General features: G+C 37.0%; 1 protein-coding gene across 10 annotated transcripts in view; it reads left to right on the forward strand.

The window, feature by feature from the left end:
- PLEKHA7 (pleckstrin homology domain containing A7) overlaps positions 1–24,491 on the forward strand; it is a 2,079,953-nt gene that overhangs the window by 1,330,450 nt on the left and 725,012 nt on the right. The gene's annotated exons all lie outside the window — the stretch shown is intronic.

Consider the following 24,491-nt stretch of genomic DNA (forward strand, 5'->3'; position numbering starts at 1 on the left):
ACCGAATGCTCCAAAGTCATACATACTGAGTGTCATGTTATGTGACTGTACATTGCACCACTGAATGCTCCAAGGTGGTACATACTGAGTGTCATGTTATATGAATGTACAGTGCACCACTGAATGCTCCAAGGTGGTACATACTGATTAGTTTGATGTTTTTCACTAGCAGTTCTTGAATCTGTAATTGAAGGCATTATGTTTACATGCCTACATTGTCATAATGTGGCTTCTAATCTGTAAACAACTTTATTTACTAGGTAAAAATATTGCCTAACAAACCTGATAGGTAATTTTGTCTTTGTAATAAAAGTGGTTGCTATCGACAACTAGGTAAAATGGGGAAGATTCAGATTAAAATGATCAAAGGTTAATTTACTGAAAACGAGAAAACTTAGTAAAACAAAAAGAAAGGCTAAGTAAAAAAACCAATAAAGAGCTAGAAAATATTGAACACAAAAGTTTAATAAGCGCTTTCGGTAGGGTCAATGCCTCACCTTCTTCAGACAACAGTTCAACTAATTAACAACCATTTTATACAGAATTTAATCCAATTAAGCAATTAGATTAGTCCCATAATCTAATCTTAAAGGAGAAAACCAGCATTATTTCACATTTCCCCAACGGTGTGTAAACAACCAGCAACAGGAAGTTAAATACAAGATGTATATAACATCTATTTTTCTATATAAAAACTCAAAAGTCCAATAAAATTAATTTAAAACTGTTAATCCACCTTAAGCATTATACAAAGATACAATGATATATAAAAAAGCATTGAGTTTCATTAATTATATGAACAAAACATATTTGAAACCGTTAAACCAACTTTAAATGATATCTAACCTATACTAAATTTGTACCTAATATAAATAAATTAATAAAACACAACAAGTGTTGCCGCAAAATGTATACCTCTGACAACACTCAATAATAGTATACCATTTCCACATTAATATAAGGTAATGGTCTAAACACAAGTAATTTACAACTATCTGATAAAATCAGATCGAATATACAAATATATAAATATTAAGAATCAAACATTTGTGGTTTATTACAATAATAATAAAATATTGGGCCACTCGTAAACAACAAACTGATTAATACCACGCTCATGCGCAAAAGCAACAAAACTTGCGATTCTGCAACTTATTTCTTTAGCTATATAAATTGCTTATTAAGGCAAAAATAGTTTAGTATTTACTAAACTTATCAAGTCAAGTAAAACCTTATTCAGTTTGAAGCATAATAAAAATTATTAGCATGATTTGTTATTTCAAGCCCTTCATAAATATTTATTAATATTCATTAATATTTATTAATATTTATTGTTTATTATAAAAATATCAAAAATATGAAATATATATATATATATATATATATATATATATATATATATGTATACATATTTAATAAAAATAGTTAAATAAAGCACATATGTTTTATAGCAAAAGTATGTATATGTGTATATATATATATATATATATATATATATATATATATATATATATATATATAGCATGACTGCCGAACAACCATAAAATTGTAAACAAAATAAAAAGAAAAGAAAACATAGATGGCTAGCACTAACCTCTTTGTACTATACACGAGGTGTTACACTAACTGTTAACTATCTTAAACTCAGGTATTTTAAATTTAATATTAATATTTGTATTATTACAATACTTTATGATGTTCACCTTCTTAGGGCCAATAATTTTAAAATAGTCTTAATAGACACATATTCACTGAGACCTGGAAAAATGTGTGCCATAGTTCTTATTTGCCACATTATTTCATCCATTTCTAAGAGCAATTGCCAAGGTCCCCCTCTGGCATCAACTTGTCTGTGTTGTAATATGGTAAATTTAAACTTATGGTTTGGATATTGTTTAGTGTGCCTAGATAATGCATTAGTTAAATCACTTTTATTGATAGCATATTGGTGTTCATAAATCCGCTGCTTTATTTTTCTCTCAGTTTTACCAATATAGAAAGCAGCGCATTGATCACAGCAAGCTAAATAGACAACACTCTTAGTTTCACAATTAAATCTACAATTCACATTATAGGTCCTTTCTCTTATAGTGACTTTGTTGTTTATACATATGTGTCTACATTGTTGACATGATCCACATTTAAACATGCCTTTAGGTCTATTCTGTTTAAAATCTTTTCTTCTTTCGAGCAAGGCTTTTAAATTGTCACCTTTTCTATATGTTATTTTGGGCTTTTCGCCTAGTATATTAAGTAACCCACTATCTTCCATAATAATCGACCAATTTTTATTCAATATTTTCCTTATGCTGGAATAATCAAGGGAATAGGTACAAAGGAAGCTCACCTTATAGGTGTGTTCCTTGGTTGTGACATTAATGCTTTGTTGGTCATTAATGGTCTTGTTATATTGTATAGAATAATTATGTAAAAGAGGTTTAAAATGTCCTGTACATCGCTTATAGTTAACTTCCGAAAAAATATTAGTAACCAAATGTTCAGGGTAACCTCTATTTATGAACATAGTCTGCAAAAATTTGCATTCATCAATAAAATCTGTATCATCAGAGACCATTCTAGCCGCCCTAACCATCTGCCCCTTAACAACGGCTCTTTTTTGATGGTGGGGGTGGCTACTAGTAAAATGCAAAAAAGCATTGGAATAAGTGTGTTTTCTATAAATAATGATTTTATACCTTAAACTGGCCACATCTTTGATTAAGTTAATGTCCAAAAAATTAATACTAGTTTCTTCCAAGGTGTATGTAAACTCAAAAAAGTTTGTCATTTGTGTTATATCAGCTATAAAATTTGGAACTAATGCTTTGGCACCCTTCCACATAAGAAACATGTCATCTTGGTATTGTGTGTACCAAGAGACATTTTCTTGATAGAGCCTATTAGTAAAAAGCAGGGTTTTTTCCCAATGGGCCATAATGCAATTGGCAAAACTGCCACCACACGGGGACCCCATTGCTACCCCGGTATTCTGAAGATAAAAATCTCCATCAAAGATCATAAAGTTATTAGTAAGGACAATTTCAAGTAAGGTTTCAACTAAATATATAGTTTTCTCATCGATGTGTTTTGTTGTCATAAATTCCCTAATCCATTCCAGTCCAAGCCTTTGAGGTATGACAGTATATAAATCTTTAATATCGTTGGTGAGAAAAAAAGAATTACCCTGATATACTAATTTACTTATATTGTCCAAGAAACTCCATGAATCCCTGCAGATTTGGTGCTCTTGTTCAATTAAGGGCTTAAGAATATGATCTACAAATTTAGCACAACCATATGTCACCAACCCCCTTCCATCAACAATAGGTCTGAAAGGGGGATTGATGATTGTTTTATGAATTTTAGGTGAACCAAAAAGGGCTGGTATCCTAGGAGCAATCATGGTTAAGTACTGATGTGTGTCAGTATCTGTGAAGCCCTCCAAAAACAAATCATCTAATGTAGCTCTAATTTTTTTGTATGCAGTATTGACCTCACTGATGCTAACTTGTGTATAAGCTACAGTATTAAGATATCTCTTCATGCTCTTGTTAAATTCATATTGGTCCATGAAAACCAGCCCTCCACCCTTATCGGGTTTCATGACCCTAATTTTACATTCATTCAACAAGTTTAAAAATTCGAGTTCATTAGATGTAATGTTAACTTTTCTTGTTAGTTTTATAATGTTTGTTATTAGCTACAGATATTAAGTCCATTTCACATATCTTCTCAAAAATATTCAGACATGGATGCAAAAGTGGATTAAAAAGACTTGAAACCCTTAAAGGATTCAAAAGGGAAGAGTTCTCCCCCATAAGTGTGTTTAGATTTAATTTGCGCACAAAAAGTTTTAAGTCGATGATGGTTTTGACAACATCCATGTTCTTATCAGGTACGAAAGCAAGCCCTTTAGAAAATAAATCGACATATCTTGCATGATATTTAGTTCAGTATAGTTATATATCTTGAAATCACCTTCAAAAGATGTATGTATTTGAGGTTTACATGCAAAATTTCTTGTTATCTCCTCCGTTGGTTCCTTCGATTCCTTGTTTGCCTCTGGTTCCTGGTCTGTTGGCGGTTGTTCTGTTGGCCATTGGGATTCCTCTGAAAACCCTTCTGGTTAACTGAATTATGCCTGCTCTCATTGTTGTTAAGAATATTTTGTTGTTGTGGCACATTATTGCTGTGAACACTATTATTATTGTTGTTAAGTCTTTCACTGTGCCATAGGGGCTGTGCTTCTCGCCCCTGGGTAGTGGGTTCACTATGTATAGAATTATTCATCCCTTCTAGTTTATTTAAATCATTTTCCATGTCAGGTACCTGGTTGGTAAGGTTTTGTGTATTAGAGGGGGGGCGTGGATATGCCCTGTTATTTGCATACTGGTGCTAACTATTTTTTTCTTTTTTATATAACCAAAAGTTTAGACATAGTGGCTTCGATGCTAGTGAAAATTCTGGCATATTCATATTTATAACGTAAAAATTCACTATCCGTTTTAATGGCATGCTCAAGAATTTCAAGTTCACCCTTCAAGTTGTTAATGTCAGCTTTATAAAAGTTAATAAGTGAATGCAAGAACTCAAACCCCTGTTTATCGAAAAGGGCTAATAATTCTTGATGAAAGAGAGAGTTTTCAACTAAACCTACTGGGTATCGCCATTGGCGCAACCCCTTAGGTACTATTTTTTTCTCTATGCATTCTTGTAAATAGGCTATTTCAAGTTGTAGTTTTTTTACATTTGTAGAGCTTGTAGTCAAAGTCATTGATACAATTGGTTATGGTACTCACCCCTGAGTCTCGTTCTTGGGTAGTTCCAATAGTAGTCCCTTGGCCAAAAAAATTATTGTTGTTCAAAAAATTAGCCATAGAGGGGTAAGGACACACTTCAGCAGCTTGCATATTATTTCCCCGGTCACTGTTGTTGTGCTGTTGTGTTACCAAAATAGGAACAGGTTGGTTATCATTAAGGTGGGACGAGTTATGGTTAGAGAGCAGCAACTGATTCTGGTCAGATGAATTCCGTTGGTTAACCTCAATACGAGCTGGTCTCCTTTGAAGTGGGTTATCATCATGTTGCACACAGTTATCCATACGCTGTGTTAAACTATCAACATGCCCCAGCAAGACTTGAGTTAGGGCCGTTAAGTTACCCATAGCATTCGCCTCGGAAGACTCTACTCTGTTAGAGTTAGTTGGTTCATCCTGAGTAAATAACACTTGGGACAGTGCTCCAGTTTCACTCGCCATCTCAAAAACAAAACTTAACTTACTCAAAACGAGAAAACTTAGTAAAACAAAAAGAAAGGCTAAGCAAAAAACCAATAAAGAGCTAGAAAATATTGAATTTTATGGCTGTTGGGCAGTCATACCATATATATATATATATATATATATATATATATATATATATACACATATACATACTTTTTCTACAAACATATGTGTTTTATTTAACTATTTTTATTAAATATGTATACATATATATACATTTTTCATATTTTTGATATTTTTATAATAAATAATATTAAATATTAATGAATATTAATAAATATTTACGAAGGGCTTGAAATAAATCATGCTAATAATTTTTATTATGCTTCAAACTGAATAAGGTTTTACTTGACTTGATAAGTTTAGTAAATACTAAACTATTTTTGCCTTAATAAGCTATTTATATAGCTATAGAAGTAAGTTGCAGAATCGCAAGTTTTGTTCCTTTTGCGCATGAGCACGGTATTAGTCAGTTTGTTGTTTATGAGTGGCCCAATATTTTATTATTATTGTAATAAACCACAACTGTTTGGTTCTTAATATTTGTATATTTGATCTGATTTTATCAGATAGTTGTAAATTACCTGTGTTTAGACCATTACCTTATATTAATGTAGAAATGGTATACTATTATTGAGTGTTGTCAGTAGTATACATTTTGCGACAACACTTGTTTTGTTTTATTAATTTATTTATATTAGGTACAAATTTAGTATATGTTAGATATTATTTAAAGTTGGTTTAATGGTTTCAAATATGTTTCGTTCATATAATTAATGAAACTCAATGCTTTTTTATATATCGTTGTATCTTTCTATAATGCTTAAGGTGGATTAACAGTTTTAAATGAATTTTATTGGACTTTTGAGTGTTTATACAAAAAAATAGATGTTATATACATCTTGCATTTAATTTCCCATTGCTGGTTGTTTGCACACCGTTGGGGAAATATGAAATAATGCTGGTTTTCTCCTTTAAGCTTAGATCATGGGACTAATCTAATTGCTTAATTGGATTAAATTCTGTATAAAATGGTTGTTAATTAGTTGAACTGTTGTCTGAAGAAGGTGAGGCATTGACCCCACCGAAAGCTTATATTAAACTTTTGTGTTCAATATTTTCTAGCTCTTTATTGGTTTTTTTGCTTAGCCTTTCTTTTTGTTTTACTAAAATGATCAAAGGGCTGTCCTGAGAAATTTTTGCCAGTAAAGCAAAAACAGTTAAGTACCATCATCAAAATGTAATTTTAGCAGTTTGCATTAAAACATAGAAAACAAATAGCAACTATCTCTGTGGTGTTAAGACACCAGAACTGCACAAAATGCTTTTGCATACATAAACATCTACAAAACTAGATTTTTATTGCTAGGATTACTAATTGCATTGTATTTAGACTACTCCTTGAGAAGTAAAACCGATGTAAGAGAGGGCATCAAAGAAAAAATGTCCATGATTATAAATATCGGTATATTATGTATCTGAAATAACTAAAAAAAGTATATCTGAGCTGACTGAGACACATCAAAGGGATGAACACTTGATCAGGGATCTGAGTAAGCCGTATCAAACCATAATTACATGGTTAGAGATCTCACTGAGCCACATCAAGAGATCGACACATTGTCAGGGAACTGGCTAAGGTATGTCAGGGATGAAAACAATGTCAGGAATCTGAGTTAACCACATCAAGGATGAATACAAGGTCAGAAATCTAAGTTAACCACAACAAGGATGAACACATAGTCAGGTATCTGAATTAATCGCACCAGGGATGAACCCATGATGAGGGATCTAGTTGAGGCACATTATGGGTGAACAAGTGGTTGGGGATGTGAGTGAACCACATCAAGTATGAATGCATGGTCAGGCATTGGAGAGAACCACTTCAGGGATGAACAGGTGGTCAGGGAGCTGAGTGAACCACATCAGGGATGAGTACATTGTTAGGAAGGTGACCGATCAGGGACGAACAGGTAGAGTGGGATCTGAGTAAGCCATATCAAGGGATGGAGACATGGTCAGTGATCTGACTGAGCCACATCAGGGATCAACATAGGATCAGGGATCTGAGTGATCCACATCAGGTAGAACACATAGTGATCTGACTGAGCCATATCAAGGGACAAACCTGTGATCAGAAAGTAAACATGAAGGCTTTAGTTCCAAAATGTTCAAAGACAAGCAAAGGATCCAAATTTAGATGAGGCTTTAAAGGCTAGAATTGTTGGTCTGATGAATAGAATATGAAGCATCTTTTAAATGATTAGTGAGTTAGCAGAAGTGGATGGGGATTGTTTTGCACCTGCCTGGAGACTAGTAAGTCTTCTCATAGATGTGTCAGATAGAATCATTCTTACAGGGGAAGCAGCATAGCAGAGAAACATGCAGGATCAGTAAGAGGGTGAAGTGCTGTGAGACTGGCACTTTGTCACATGAAATGAAAGCTGAATGCCAATTTAAGAAAAGGGTACAAGAGAGAGGGAGAGAACTGTAAGCAGACACTCACAGAAATGCCTAGAAGGAAACCACAATGTCAGCAAAGATGTAGGAGTGACATTGTTCACCACAGCAGGAATAGCAATGTAGCAACAGCTATAGTATTGCTCACAATTTCAGTGGCATGGTTCACTACAGTAAGACACAACACACTGCCCACTTTAAATGGCAAGGCAAATTGAGTGACACTGTATTACACAGTAGGAGGGGACTGCAAATGCACTATAGCAGGAGTGATTATTTATACTACAAAAGGAGTGCCAGTGGTGCCATTGTATAGCACAGTATTGTCTTTTATAATAGTTCCTTAGGTACATATATCCTATAGCACAGTATTGTCTTTTATAATAGTTCCTTAGGTACATATATCCAAGTATCATAAGTAGGATACCTCTTAAATGTTTGTATTACTTTATATTATTACAGTTCTCTTCTCTGTAGGACTCCTCTGTAAATGAGCCTCTGTCCATTAGAGACTAACCTGCTCAACGAAGTGCTATAAACTGATTGATTGATTGATTGTTTGTACTATATGATCTGGTCTCGTCCTTGGAGGCCCAAACCATGTAATGCTAATGTGTGCTATAATTAATGAGCTCAAGGCTAGTTCTTCACAAAGAGTTCTAAAATTTGTATTTTATCCAAATCAAGTTACAGTTTATTAAAACAGATTCTATAAAATCACACCTTCAGTAGCATAGAGTGTTAAAACCCTGGCTATGGTGAGCTTGGTCATTCTTGGGAAGAATAGCAGAGCAGAACAAGCACAGCCACGATCATTTGCAGAGTGGACAGTATTGTGGTGCATTTCCTGGAGGTGGGAACTGGGCTCAGTTTCAATGAGTACACAGTCAAGAAAATGGCTATACGTGCTGGGTGTGGAAGGTGGCTGTCTGTGGATGAAACTGCTTATGTTCTTGTCATTTATTCTTTTTAAACAGTCATCACTCCGGCTTTGCAGGACTAGTGTGCATTTGCATTAGGTAAATTGGAATACTTTACTGTGGCTGCTGTGTGATTGTGTGAAACAAACTTGAAATACATTACTGTGGTTATTATTTTTTATCTCACTTCATACATCTGAGGTGTACTCTGATAACAAAATAGCTATAACTTCTTGTTAGGTGCCAGAGTCTTTCTGTAGATGAAAGTAGCTTACCGTCTTGATGCTTATTTTAAACAGTCTTGAATATGACATGCAGGGGTAGTAGGCATTTGTGTGGAATAACTGTGAATACCATAATGTGGCCACTGTGTGTTGTATGAAACATACTTGAAATAGTGTGCCATATTATGACAATGATGTTTATTATTAGTATTATCATTATTATTATTATATTACCTCAGTCAGATATCTGACTTGCACATGGTCATCAATCAGACTATAATTCTTGGGTACCATGGCTGTCTTTTGATACAAATGACTGACCTTTCTGTCATGATCAAGTTAAACAATAATTAGTCTGGCTTTGCAGTACTAGTGTGAATTTGTGTAAAGTAAAGCAAATTAAAATGTTTCACTCTAGCTATAATTTATCACAGTCAGACATGAAGTATACACTGCAGATAAAATGACAGACATTGATGGGTCCAGGCATTGGTGGATTGTAATGATAACAGTTTGAGTGTTCTTTTATGATTGAAATGTCCTGAAATTATTAATTTTGTTATCGCTGTTTATGAACCTTTGTTTATATTGTTCCAGCAGACAAACTGGGTAGAAGTATGCCCCAGGAGAAATGGTGTGACATTAAAAAGGGGACCATAAGAGTAATTATACTGACTTGTGGAGCACCAGGCAGGAGCAGTACTCAAGATTGCTGGAATGCAGATGAAGGGGATTCAAATGATTATGGAGAGTTGAGGTTTGAGAAGTTCTGTCACTCTTGCTGAAGTGGCTGAAGTGATTTAGAGATCAACAGCTCTGACTTATTTTTAAGTGGTGTTTTATGCCAGGTCTCTGGGCTTGAAGTAGTCAGGACTCACAAGGTCAGTATTGGAAATGCAGGCTACATGGCACAGAAAATACCTATATGTGTTGGAACTGTTGTAATATTATGTATTGTTGGGCTAGGCTTCAAAATATACTGACCAATACACTTGTTTTGTCTTTAGAGATTATAAAGGAATGGAAATTCTGGCTATTTAGAGTGCTGCCTCCAGGTATTTGTAAGATGTGAAAGACCCTTTATCCTGGTTGAGTTCTGGCTAATGTGGCAAAGACCGTCTGTGTAACACAATGGAAGGCATCACCCCTTAGTTTCAGAAGAGCATTTTGACCACTTTTTAAGGCATTATTTTAGTAAAATCTTGTATGTGTTTAAGGTTATGTCTTTGACTTCAGTTATTCACAATGAGCAGAGATCACTTGGAGAGGATTTAGGAGTTTTATTGGATACTTTTTGAGTGCCAATAACATCTAGTAGGTGTACATTGTCTTTAGAACTCGTTTCTATTGGTGTTATTCTGGACTGTTGTTTTGCCTAGAAATTTTATTGTGTGATTCTTCTACTGATTGTTTCAGTGCTGTTAATTTCAATAAAAAGTGCAGATAAAAAAAAATCAGGAAGGTGAACATAAGAATGCATTTGCTTATATATGGTCCTAAAAAAAAAAAAAAAAAAAAAAAAAAAAACAAAACAAAAAACAAAGGTTTGATGGTCAATGGTTTGAAAAAAACACAGGACTCAAGGTGCACTTAGTCTTCCACTGCTGCTGATAGTTCCTTTTAGAGTTTGGTTTTAATAATTATACTTTAGGGTTAATCGCACATCAGTTAGCTTGGCACAGGATAATCCTAAACTGTTTCTCATTTCTTCTGAACCTCATTTTTAGTTTTAACTTTATTTAATGATTCCTTGATTGATTCCAAAGTAGATTCCAAAACTTGATTATCACATGTTATTACAGTCATATGCTTAAATATGTGAGTTTAACATCAGTATAAGCACTGCATGTTACAATTCATGATATGAAATAACAAACTATAATTATTTTAACAGATCTGAATGTCTGAAGCAATGAATTTTAATACTACCTGTGATGTATGCTACTACATTTAGCAAACAACTCAGCAGCATGAAAAACATGAAGTGAAACTTATAACGGCTGTCATGAGTTGAAGCAGTAATTGTTTTCTAAATTTATTGATCTTTCAGCTTATTTTTAGGTATTCCTATTTGTGTCATCTAGTCATTTTAATGGCAGTCACATGTGACTTATAAATCTGTATCTTTTTTTACAGCTACAGAATATTTATATGCTCATGGGATACTTTATTGGCTTAATACCCCATCTTGTATTTGAAGTATAGGAACATGTCACAGTTGGGAAATTACATTTACATATTTAAGACCACAAAATCATACTTCCGTTGGCATTTTCTGAGAGATGAAAATGCATTAATCATATACTAATTTAATCACAGGTGCATAAGAAAAAAACATGGGTTTATGTTTTTATATGCATGCATGCAGAAGGAAACACACACACACACTTTTCTCTCTGTCTTACACACACTCACAAACCCACAGATGTATATATATTGTTCTCTTGCTGCAAATGTGAACTTTGAAGAAGAAATATAGATGAGAACAGCAAGTAACAAAGCTGAACTTTTAATTGCAGCACAGTCTTCTGCAGTTTAATCTACTAGTCCTTATGAATGTTGGAGGGTAGTAAACTGGGCAGGGTAGACCAGGCTTCCTCATTCCCAGCATTTGTCTCCAGCTAAACCTGTGGGATCTCTAAGCATTTTGTCAAAGCTTGTGAGGGATAATTTCCCCAGCATGTCATCAGGCCTCATCCCAGTGGGCCATGGTTGGTAATTCCTTGTAGGAGGCACCAAGTGGCATCCTCACTCAGTGGTGACTTGGTGACTCCTTTTTCATGTAGGAACAGTGGCTCTAAGTCTGATACCCTCCTGGACTAACAAGCTCATTGTTGTCACAAAGAATAAGCCCAGTGACTCTGAAAAGAGTCCGAGGTCTTCCACTTCTGTCTGAAGTCCTATCCTCTTGGTCATTACCCAAAGCTTATACCGTAGGTGAGAATGGGGATATAGTACATGTCAGATGTCACTGCACACAGTTAGTACCACATGTGAGGATGGGGATATCCTGTCTGTATTGTCACCAAACAGCTTATTGGCCAAAAGTGAGGCTGGGGATGTAGTACATGTGAGATGCCATTACCTGCAGCTCATACCACATGTGAGGATAGGGATATAATGTCTCTGATGTCAGTATCCACAGGTCATAACCACAGGTGAGGATAGAGATGTAGTATCTGTGAGGTGTCATTATCCCCAGTTCATAATAACAGGTGGGGGTGGGGAAGTAGTACCTGTGAGATGTCACTATTCACAGTTCATACCACAGGTGAGGATGGGGATATACTGCCTGTGAGATGTCACTATTCACAGATTGTGACCGCAGGTGCGGATGGCGATGTAATACCTGTGAGATGTCATTACCCACAGTTTATGATTGCAGGTGAGGATGGGGATGTAGTACCTGTGAGATGTCACTATTCACAGCTTGTGATCACAGGTGAGGATGGCAATGTAGTACCTGTGAGATGTCACTACCCACAGCTTGTGACCGCAGGTGAGGATGGGATGTAGCACCTGGGAGATGTCACTACCCACAGCTTGTGACCACAGATGAGGATGGCGATGTATTACCTGTGAGATGTCACTACCCACAGCTCATGACAAGGGTGGATGAGATGTCAGTATCCACAGTTTGTGTCCACAGGTGAAGATGGGGATGTAGTACCTGTGAGATGTCACTACCCACAGCTTGTGACTGCAGGTGAGGATGAGGATGTAGTACCCTTGAGATGTCACTAATTAAAGCTCATGACTCTAGGTGAGAATGGGAATGTAGTACCTTTGATCAAGTGCGTAGCAAGGGTGGGGCAAAGGGGGCAGCCACCCCAGGTGCAAAGTGTCAGGAAGTGTAGTTCTTACATTCTTATTTCTGTACTGGCATTTCTAAATGTTGGTACAGACACAAGAAATGCATTGTTTAGCCTTCAGCACTTTGTGTCTGGTTAACTCTGTAGCACGCCATTTGCTGTAAATATAGTAATCTGCTTGCTACAGTTTAAAACTGTAGAATTCTTTTATTTTTGCTCTTCAGTGGAAGAGATGAGGGGTAGAGATCTGGTTTGTAGTGCCTCACTAAGGCTAAGACAGTGGTACATTTTTTTTGCTGAGGTGGTGGGGGCTCTATATTGGAGAACATGCACCAGGTGCCAGATCAGACAGCTACAACTCTGCCTGTGATGTCACTGCATACAGGTGCCAGAAGCTGCTAAAGGCTGGGGGGGGGGGGTTGGGGTGACAGCAAGGGCAAGAAGTGGTATGAAAAAAATCATTCATGCATTTATTTACTCAGTTATTTGGGGGTTATCTACTAACATAAGAGAAAATGGATTACAGAATCTGAAATATGTGCAAACATGAGAAAGCATGCAAAATGTGTGCATTTTGCTATAATCTAAACATGACAGAAATACTGTTTTTTCCTCCGAAAAAGAGTCTTATGTTTGGTTATTAAATCACAACAGTACACCAGTGATATGAATGAGGTAATACTCAGTTTTTTTTTTTAATACCAAAACCAGAACATCCAAATGGCTACTCAAGACCATTGGTCATACTTAGCAATGAAGGGCCATTTCTCTCAAACAACACAAAATATTACAACAAATTCCTTAGAAACTGTATCATGGCTTTCACTACAAAATGCATTTAGCTAGTGTTTCCATCTGTAATGACACATGTACAACATTATCGTCTTCTTCTATGGGTAGAAGATGTATGTAAGAGCCCTTGAGTCAGCTCTCCCAAAAATAGTTTGCAATAAAAATCAGGGAATTCTACTAAGATACAATGTTACAAAACACACACTATCCTAGTGGAGTGTTCCACTTTTGAGACAGCACAGTCTTTGACTGTGAATGAATCACATATAGGTAGTGACCATATAGCCCTTTGAGAGATAGTGTCCTCAGTCAGTAAACCGTATCAGTATTCAAAGATGATCCTGAAACTGCTGTGTTTGCTTTTGTAAATCATCTCCTCCAGCCATTTGTGCAGAGGTCAAGTAGCACCATGTTGAAACCAAGCATACTGCCAGACTTTGACCACAAAAGATGTCTGAAAAACTGGATTTTCTTGCTGTTTATAAAAGGTTACATTTCAGTTCCCTGAGCACAATTCATAGTAAAAAAGGACTTGTAATAAGATACTTTGGTACAAATTACGCACATACTTTCCCTGTGGATAGTGCCCGTTTTGACAGAATGCAGTACCTTTAGCTATGAAGTAATCAGAATACACCCCCAAGAGTTGACCCAGCTGTTTGGGATTTGGGAACTTATGTGGTCATTGACTTAACTTTTGACCAGCATTTTTTTATTGTCATGATGTCACTGTCCCCCTTTACTCAGCCCTCATTAGGCCAGTCATTGAGTATAACCCCCCCCCCCCATTGTTATGTTATCTATCCAGACACATGCAAGAACTGGAACATCCACAGAGATACCTTACTAAAAGGTTACAAGGCCTGAACAACATGTCCTACATGGCCTGACTCAAAGCCCTGTCACTGTACTTGGTATTCCACAGACTACTAAGAGGTGATGTGTCTGGCATACAGTGCATCCTCTGACCTATTACTGAAGGATTTACTGCACATCAGCAAATCAGACGCATCAGAAATACTCAGTCTAGGGATCTGGACCTCTTCTGCAACATCAACAGAATGGTTTGGAAGGACAGGTATATTTTGCAGGGGATACCGCTACTGTGGAACAGACTCCCCAGCCACATAAAACAGTAATTAATGCCAGTCCATTTTCAAGTGCAGCTTAGATCGGGTCTATATTACGTAATCAAATAATCACAATAGCGAATGCTCTAAAGAAAATGCAGCACATTGAAACCATTATTGTGAGGGGCTGTGCCCCCACTCCCTGCTAAATATATATACCAACTCTGAGATCACACTACAGTGAGCAAAGGGCAAATATTCCATTCTTCACTGTACTGCGATCCCTCAAAAAGCACTTCGGTGTGCTGCATTTTCGCTCTTTAGAGCGTTCATTATTGTGATCATTCGATCACGTAATATAGACCCCTTAGATAAATGGATTGAAAACAGATTACTTCCTGTACTACAAATGGACAGAGGCAGCTCCTAAATACATTTTTCCCATGCATGGGTCCCTTCAAATTATCTATGGTATGATTCCACTTATTCTTATTAGGGGGTAGTATGTAATTATTGACCATGGGATGGTTAAGATCAGTCTATAACTGAAAGGGAAAGGTTATTTTGAGCACAAAAAGGGAAACTGGCTAGGCTTAAAATGGCACACAAGGGTAGCTAGCCTAGTACTATTCTATGAACTTATAATCATCAAAATATAATGTCAGTATTGCTCTTCAATAGATACTGTTCTCCCAACAAACCAAATCAGTAATCAGTCAGAAATGATAATTTAACTGCTGTTTGCTTTTATACATTGCTTGCCTCAAAAATGATACTAAAGACCATTATTGGTTCCGAGCAATGAAGCACAATTTCTGCATTCTTCTAATGAATTATTGAGAAGAGAACAAAAAATGTAACAGTCATAGTACCATAGCTGAGCTTGCTGCTGTCAGACGCATACATTAACCCCCAATAAACCATACTTTAATTAGACAGTTTTCATGTAATGACATTCACTATGCTTTGTAACTCCTTTCCCTATAAAAAGGCCCTCACTTGATATCTGATGGTGAGGAAAATGAAAAAAAAAATGAAGACAATAATTTATTTTAACCTCTTGTTGTTGAACAAGCTAAATGATATGTGTTATAGCAGCCCCAGACTCAGTGTACCCATTAATGAAACCTGACCCAACCCACATCCTGTGACTAAATTAGGCTCTAGGGACAGCAGTCTGATTCAGTCAGCTTAAAAAAAAAAAAAATCTTATTTTGTAGCCTAATTTTAAGTAAATGCTAATAATTATGACAAGCTGCAAGAATAGTGCCTTTCTGAAGAGCTTCTTCTCATAGCAGAGGTAAATGTGGTGATGGATTACATATTATTTTCTATAAAGATTCAAATAGCAACATGACCAAAATGGTGCCTGAGCTGGATCTGTCTTTCTCTATTTGGATAAGTGATAAGGTATCAAAAATGGAGTCCTCTGGAACACTACAAAACAGAGGCTAGCTGAAAGAAAGATTAGACCTAGGGACAATCCCCTTTTGACTCCCTGCATTGTTGTTACTGGGGGGGGGGGGGCTGGAGGGATGGTGGCAGCAACTCTGGATGTGCACTGGGTCCTTCCTGTGGATTGCCCCGGCTGTAGCGGGTGCCGGTCCTGAATGGCATCCCGCATCATCTGGCAGCTAGCAGCTGAATTAGAACTGGTGTGGACCAGAGGTATCTGACTGTTTAATTAAAAGAAAGCATCACAAAGGCCCGAGATGGGTGTTGATGTGATGCTATTTCTGCCAAGTGCTCTGAATGTCAAAGTGAAGAAATTCAATGAAGTGCGGGTAAACAGCAGGAGTAACTATGACTCTCTTAAGGTAGCCAAATGCCTTGTCATCTAATTAGTGACCTGCATGAATGGATGAACGAGATTCCCACTGTCCTACAGTCAAGGTAACAGGCTTGGCAGAATCAGTGGGGAAAGAAGACCCTGTTGAGCTTGACTCTAGTCTGGCACTATGACCATTTATGGCCCCAATTTACTAATTCACACTCAACAATTGTGGAATGTCACCGCTATAACATCCTACAAAGACTTTTAGATTCCAGCACATTTTTTCTGAAAAATCATATTAAAAATTAAGTCAGTAAACCAAATAGAAATAACTTGTAAACACTGAATGCCAATTTAAAAACTGCATACAGCAGTGTTGTCCAATAAAAACTTTATTGAAAAAAAAATGGCTAGCATGTTCAAATTCTTTAAATCAATATGACTTTAGCTCTCCTGTGCTCCCTACTGGTTTAATATTGCTACATTTGTACTGATGGTTTCTTGCTCAAGTGATGTTCTGCAGTGTAGACTACTGTTACTTCTTAGAACTTTGTAAGTTTAGTAAACTTTATATCTCTGTATAATAAGTCCTGTTTATTCCATTTTGGTGACTGTTGTTGTGAATGTGAATACAAGCTATTCTTGCTTGCTGTAAATAATCTGCACTATTTCAATGCACTAACCCTAAAATTATCTCCCTAATACTAAAATCCCTTCCTTATCTGTAACGATCTGTCCTAAACCCCATCTCAAACCCTAAAACTTCATCTCTAATTCCTAATACTAACCTCCATCTCTAACCCCTAATTGTAAAAGTCAATAAATAGCCTTAAAGTGTAACCCCCGCCAAAAAAAAAAAAAAAAAAAAAAATATATATATATATATATATATATATATATATATATATATATATATATATATCAAACTGCAGTAAAGTGAATCACATAGCTGTTTATGCTGCATGCATTTTGCTGTTGTACTTGATGGCATAATTCAGTTATGCTACTGCCACATAGCAGCTTGCATGCTGCAAGAAATCATGGTCATGCACAATTAACAACAGAAACACCTAATACCTCCCGGGCTATACAACTTACAGTGAAATATCACTGACAGTTTTCTTCATCATCTGAAATTTCATTTCTTTCACCCTCAGTGAAGAAAAAGAATAAAATATAACCACGCCCCATGGGTCACCAAATCATGTAAAATTCTAATGCATAGGTGGTAATCCATTAAGTACAGAAGAAGTAATTAGGGACCTGGGGACCCAAGTTGATAGCAATCTCTCATTTGACAACCACGTGGCCAAAGTGGTTAGAAAAACATTTTATATAGCCCACCTAATCATGAAGGGATTCACATCTAGATCAGGGGAGGTCATCGTGCCTCTTTACTCATCCCTCATCAGGCCCATAATTGAGTACAATGCCCCTTTTGGGATGTACCTTACCAGACACCTGCAGCAACTGGAAAGACCCCAAAAGTACCTCACCAAGAGGATAAAAGGGCTCAAACAGATGCCATATGCTGCCCGGTTAAAGAAACTCCAGCTCTACTCAGTGGCATACCGCCTGTTCAGAGGCGATCTGTGCCTGACATATAAAGCCATATCCAACCCGGAATTAATGGACATGCTGCACCTCAGAAAATCCAAATCCCATCGAGCTATGCGCTCGAGAGACTTGAACCTCAGCACTGAAATAAATAGGACATGCTGGAGGGACAGATTCATAACCTAGAGGCTCCCTTCACTCTGGAATAAAATCCCAGTCCAGGTTAGGCAGAGTCCCTCATTGACTCTCTTCAAGAGGAATCTTGATGAGTGGATGGGAGATCGTAGGTTTACCCCTGGTATCACTTCTGTGTCACTGTTAGACAGAGGCACAGTATCTGAACTCTCGAAAAGGGCATAGCAAAATAAATTTAAAATGGGTGGCGAAAGCCAAACACATTCTGGCTAGACTTATAAATGCCCTAGGGCAGATAGCCTAGTATGAACCTATGAACCTATGAAAGACAGGGACAAAGCATGGACTGCCTGGCTAAAGAATAAAAAGGACATAAGTCTTCAGTTATACAGACAATTCCATAATCAAACAAAAAGACTTTTACTTGACAAAAAGTCATAGCATTCCTGCATTCAAGATAATCACAAAAACAACCCTAAGAAGTTCTGTTCGTCTAATAATGTCACTACCCAACCCAGGAAATAAAAATAATCCCAGTCCATACCCCAATGTGCCACCTCTTCAAACTGCCATGAAATTCAACACATACTTTATAGAGCTCATATCCATCCTAAAAGTAAACGCAACTCTTCCACCTCAACTCACTACTTTACTAATACCCCCAGTACTAACCTTTACATACACCACACATTACACACATGCAACCAATCCCTCACTCAAAACCAAAAAACAAACCATCCCCATCTTACTTCTCAGCCCGCCCCTTTATATCAAATAGAAAAGCTACTACAAATCTGAAACCTTGCTCAACCTCAGCAGACAGCCTCCCACCGGAATACTTAAAGCTTCCTGCATAGGCAATAGCATTCCCTGTTAGCATCTTAATTAATAGGTCCATACCTGAATCACATGTCCCTAACCTATGGAAAAGATCCCACATCCATTTACATAATGGAGGCAACTCCACTGACAACATAAACTTTCATCCTATTGCAGTCTTGTCACCATCTTGCACACAACCTACTTCCCCTCACTTTCCCATACCCAGCATGGCTTTAGACCTGCACACAATACCTCAACAGCCTTATTAGCTTTCATGGACTCTGTCAACAAATTCTGTGACACTGGCAAACTAGTATCTGCAGTATTTCTAGATTTGTCAAATGCATTTGACATGGTAACTCACCCCAAACTCCTTAAAGAACTTTCCAGCATTGATCTACCCTCCTCCTCACATCAGTGGTTTTCTAGCTACCTAGCTAACAGGCAGCAAGCAGTAAAATGGCAGGGCTGTATCTCCCCATATCACATTACCCACACAGGTGTACCACCAGGATCCATCCTTGGCCCATTACTATTTAATGTCTTCATCAATAACTTACATACATCCACTGTGAAGGCACTGTAATCCAGTATGCAGTGACTTCACTATCATCTGCTTATCAGACACATTAACTCACCTACAATACATAACACAACAAGCTTTCTCTAAAATAGAAACATGGCTGTCCAATGCTGAACTCCTACTGAATCCCCCCTAAATAAACAAAGCTCCTTCTCTTCACCCCCAATTCCCATAGCTCCAACAAAACAAACTTTGCGATCTTTTTCAGCCAACAATACTGAAATTGAATTAGTTCAGCATACCAAACTACTAGATGTCACAACTGACGATCATCTCAAGTTTGAACTACACATACAAAACAGTATTAAAAATAAAACACCAAAAAGTAGGCATGCTATACAGGAATAAAAACTTCCTCATAGCAGATACCAAAATTACCCTGGCCAAAACCTACCTCTTACCCTCACTGTTATATGGAGACCCAATTCTAACTAACTTGCAGAAGTCCCAAACCAAAAAAAAAACTAGAAAGCTGGTATAACAAAATTCCCAAATTTGCCATAAATGCAATCCCTCTAACTCTTCACTGTAAAGTCCTACATTCCCTAAGATAGCTTGAACTCCACCTCCAATACATGCAACTTACTAAGGTATACAAAATCATCCACAACCCACTAGCTCATTCTGCTCTTAGCCCATTAATCAACTTTTATATCCCAAGTAAACATCTCTGATCTGAAGACAAACATCTCACAACATGTAAACCTAAAAAAAAACCCAGGCATAAGCCTTTACTACTGCTGTGTGGCAAAACTATGGAAATTACTTCCTTTAACTATCAAAACTGCTACTAACCTATATGCATTCAAAACCTCTATAAAGAAATACTTCCACAAAGCTTGGATTTTCTCCTGTTTGAGCCTAGGCAGAGGTAGTCTTATACCTTTTTCTACCTCTACTCTCTCTATTCTCACTACTAACTTACCCTACCCCTCCTTTTCTCTACACATACTCCCCTGAGGTTACACTCGTAACTTTTCCACATCTGTTCCTACTATCCCCTCTATCACGCCTTACCCTTATCTACACATACTATCCTATGCCTTCCCCAATATAATCTGTTACCATATTTCATGACCTCTGGAATATCAGTAATTGTTATGATAATCATATGTTATGTAAATAATGTTGCATCTTCCTATTATCAGGCTTTCCATATAATTTATGCTTGAATACTATGACTTTATTATGTCTGTTGAGTTTTTATTCTGACAAACTAATGTGCAGTTTTTCAAATTTTGTGCTTGAATGTTATGACTTTATTATGTCTGTCTAGTTTTTCATATGTATCTGAAGCTTTTCTCCCCAGGCCTCCACTGAAAATGGGTATCTCATGACCCAGTCAGACTTTCCCTGTAAGTAAATGCCAAATAAATAAATAAGCAAAATACCAGGTTATAATTTAAGGCATTTGGGTTTGGCAATATTAATGAAAATAGCATCTTTATGATGATTAACAGCTAAGAAGAAGCTCTAGTGTACTATGTTTATGGATTGACAGTTATGGCATATTTTTCCATCTTTCATCAAGATGTTTCAGACTACGCCTCTCAACAACATAAAGCCCACACGTAACATGTTTATAAATATAAAAACATGGAGTCTACTTCAGTAGACCGTTCACTTACCTGACTGTTGGTTAGCTGAGACTGACATCCTGGAACATCAAATTCCCACTCCAGGTAAGTAACCGCTTGGCCACCCTTTTGAACTTTGCCCCTTACCCCCATGGTAGTGTGATGTCAGAGTTGATATATTTAGTTTTGGGGGGGGGGGTGAAGCCCACCACATGGGTGGGTTTACTTTCCTTTGGTTTTACTATTTTTTTCAGGATGGCCAAGCAGTTACTTACCTGGAGTGGGAAGTCGGTGTTCTGGGATGTCGTTGTTCTGCAGTTGTTGGCCTTTTCATCTCAGCTAACTGAAAGTCGGGTAAGTGAACTTTTGGTCTACTGAAGTAGATCCAGAAACATGCCCATCAAGTAAGTAAGCAGTGCTTAAACTCTCCAGTGCAGTTATGTTCCCTAGACAGGTCATCTTAGTGTCTTTTAATTTCCACATTTTGTCCAAAAGATAATGTGCTCTCATTAATCATTTAAAGAAGACAGTTCATGAGATAACATAAGGAACTACAGGTATCAAACAGAAAAGATGCAGCAGAAAATTCATTGTAGTTATGCCTGTAAAAGTGGTAAAATGGAAAACGAAATGGTAAATAGACTACTTTTCTGTTATATATTAATTAGGTTGACATGCTGATCGAAATACATTTGTTATCCACCTTGTGCATATTTCTCTGCTATCCTTGATTTTGCCTCATATTTTTTGCCCTGTCCTTCATGTTTTTTTGATTTTTTTGGTATATTACAGCGGATTACAATTAGTCAGTAATGCCATACATTAGAGCTTCATATGTCTTATTGATCAGAAAATGTATGCTAATGTAACAACTGTTCTGTTAAATTTGTGAATTAAAGTAATATGTAAAAATTGCCCCAATTTGGGGCCTTTTCACTACATTATTTTTGGTTTTGTCCTGATTTTTTCAGCAAATAATTTGAGACATATGCTCCTGTGTCTTACCTCTGTGATTTCAAACAACAGGACTGATTCTGTTTTCTCCTCACTCATCTGCTGTCTTCTTCCCAGGGCACTCCATTTCTCCATTCTTGATTCCCAGAAAGAGTTAAATAGGTGAGGGGTTGTGGCTTTTTTCTTAGCATTAATAGTTCTAAACAGTGCCTTATTTTCTTATGCTCCCAGCCATCCACCTTAATACTTCAGCAAGACTCCTACATAGTGTCACAGTTTATTTTAGAAGGTTCTCGCTTCTCAGCTTGACTCAACTTTTAGCTGGCTGATGCTTAAGCCAATCAGTCATGACTCTGTGCCTGTGAAGGGTGGTAGTGGCAGGTGGGACCGTTTCACTGATAATCAGTTTGATAGTCATCATGTTTCAGGAGGCTTAGGCAATAACATAGTGTACTATACATGCCAGGGTCTCCCAAAAGTAGCAAATGGAAGTGCATTCAGGAGTGTTTGCAAAACTCAAAGACTTCAGCAGCTTATGGTAGAACTCAGAGCAGGGATGATGAGTTTTTTGAAAGTTGAGCAGTAGTTGTTCCCCCCTTCCCTGTGGTAAGAGCCACATCATGGTCAAATGGCATGGTAATGGTTTGACCCCTCCCAGCCATTTCAGTGTCCCATTACTTGGCTATTTCTCTCCAGTTACCATAAACAGTGTTCAAACCCGTCACTGTACATACTATTTTCTTCTTTATTTCTGCATTGATTACAGATATTTTAATTTAATTTAAAACTGTTATTTCAGTTTTTCTAGCACAAACACTGATAGCCATTTGATAAACAAAGAAATACAGTCTCAGAATGAAAACTGACTTAGCATTAACTGTAAACTTCTCTGCCTTTGAAGTGGCATTGCAGCCCACATTCAAGGAGAATGCATCTGGCCAGTGGCAGACTTAAGTTTACCTTTGAGCTGTTTTCAAACCGTAGACTCTTTGCACACATTTTAAGACCAAGCAAACAGCATGTGTTCTTTGATTCATCTTCTTCATTATATTCTCCTTGTATAATACAGCACCTGTTGTTAGTGTGTTTTACATTTCTAGGTTTGAACATTTTTTTCAGTAAGCAGTGAAGCAAAACATATGAAACAGTAATGATGAGACTATCAATTTCAGAACACGTCAACCATAAAAGGCCACTTAAACTTCATTACAATCCACAAATATCAAGTCAATATGCACAATCTCTTCAGAAGTAAAGTCATGTGAATAATTCCATATTAAAGAGATCTGAGACTAATGGAGGGATTGCTGCTGGCAAGCAACTTTACATTTCAGTGTTTCATGTACAAATTCAGTGCCTGCTGCTCTTGAAGAATAAATTACCCATGTTACATTAAAAAAAAAGTGGTAAGCTGGTAATATTGCAACAGGGAATGGCTGGCAAACCAACAGCAGTTTCATAGTTACTAGTCATCTCATCCAAAGGAGAACACACTCAGGAGTGCAAACCCCCCATCCCCTCTTAATATACACCACGTTATCAGCAATCCATCTACATGGTGTGAGAGTAGAACCCACAACCTTTTACACTAAAGGCAAGTATACTACTTATTGTGCTACTGACCTGCTTTAAAAATAGTATAGCACAAACATTGATGGCCATTTGCTAAAAAAATAAAAAAAATTTGCACATTGAAAACAGACTTAGCATGAGCAACAATAAACTTCCCTTCCCTTGAAACTCGCAATTTCTTGAAAAATGCACTGAAACTCTTAAATAGTCTGGTAGTTGGTATACAAGATTCAGGCTCTTGTCTGCTGTAACCACAAGGTACAGTGTTTGAGCCTGAGCAAGTTAATTTCTATCCTGCCATCCCTATCTAAGACATTACACGGGCACACACACACACCACTACCTTAACTGCCTTATCAAATGAAAATATGTCCCTGGAAATGACCATCTTGCTTGAAGAAGGAACCCAAGCAAATTATGTGCGTGTGGAAAAGAAGAAACTTTTAAAATGTGTGTCGATGCATGCACAGATGCAGAGTGTTTTTAAAGAAGAATGCTGTTAAAAAAAGGCAGACGTAATTGTATTTTTTTAATTAAAAATTAAATGGTGTGGCAGCCCCCTCGGCCAGCAGGCCCTAGGCAATTAATTGCCCAGGTCACCTAGTACTGGATTTGGCTCTGCCTGTGGTTACAATGTGTTTGTCACTCTGCAAAGCTCATGACCATTAGTGAGGTTGGGGATGTAGTACTTGTGTGATGTCACTACCCAAAGCTCATGACCACAGGTGACGATGATGATATAGTACCTGTCAGATGTCACTGCCTACACTGTCACTCCTGAACTCCACAGTACTGTGGATTGTGAAGGAGAATATCTGGCTTCTGGGTCATTCTTAAAGCAGGGTGTAGCACTGGAAACATTAGGAAAATTTTTGCAGCATAAACAGTAGAACTTATTTTCAATCTGTGAGTTATATATACATCAGCTCTGCTAGTTAAGGAAAAAGTCTGACAGGA

This window comes from Protopterus annectens, chromosome 9.part0, assembly GCF_019279795.1.
Source record: "Protopterus annectens isolate FY-2018-M chromosome 9.part0, PAN1.0, whole genome shotgun sequence".
Taxonomy (NCBI): Eukaryota; Metazoa; Chordata; order Ceratodontiformes; family Protopteridae; genus Protopterus; species Protopterus annectens.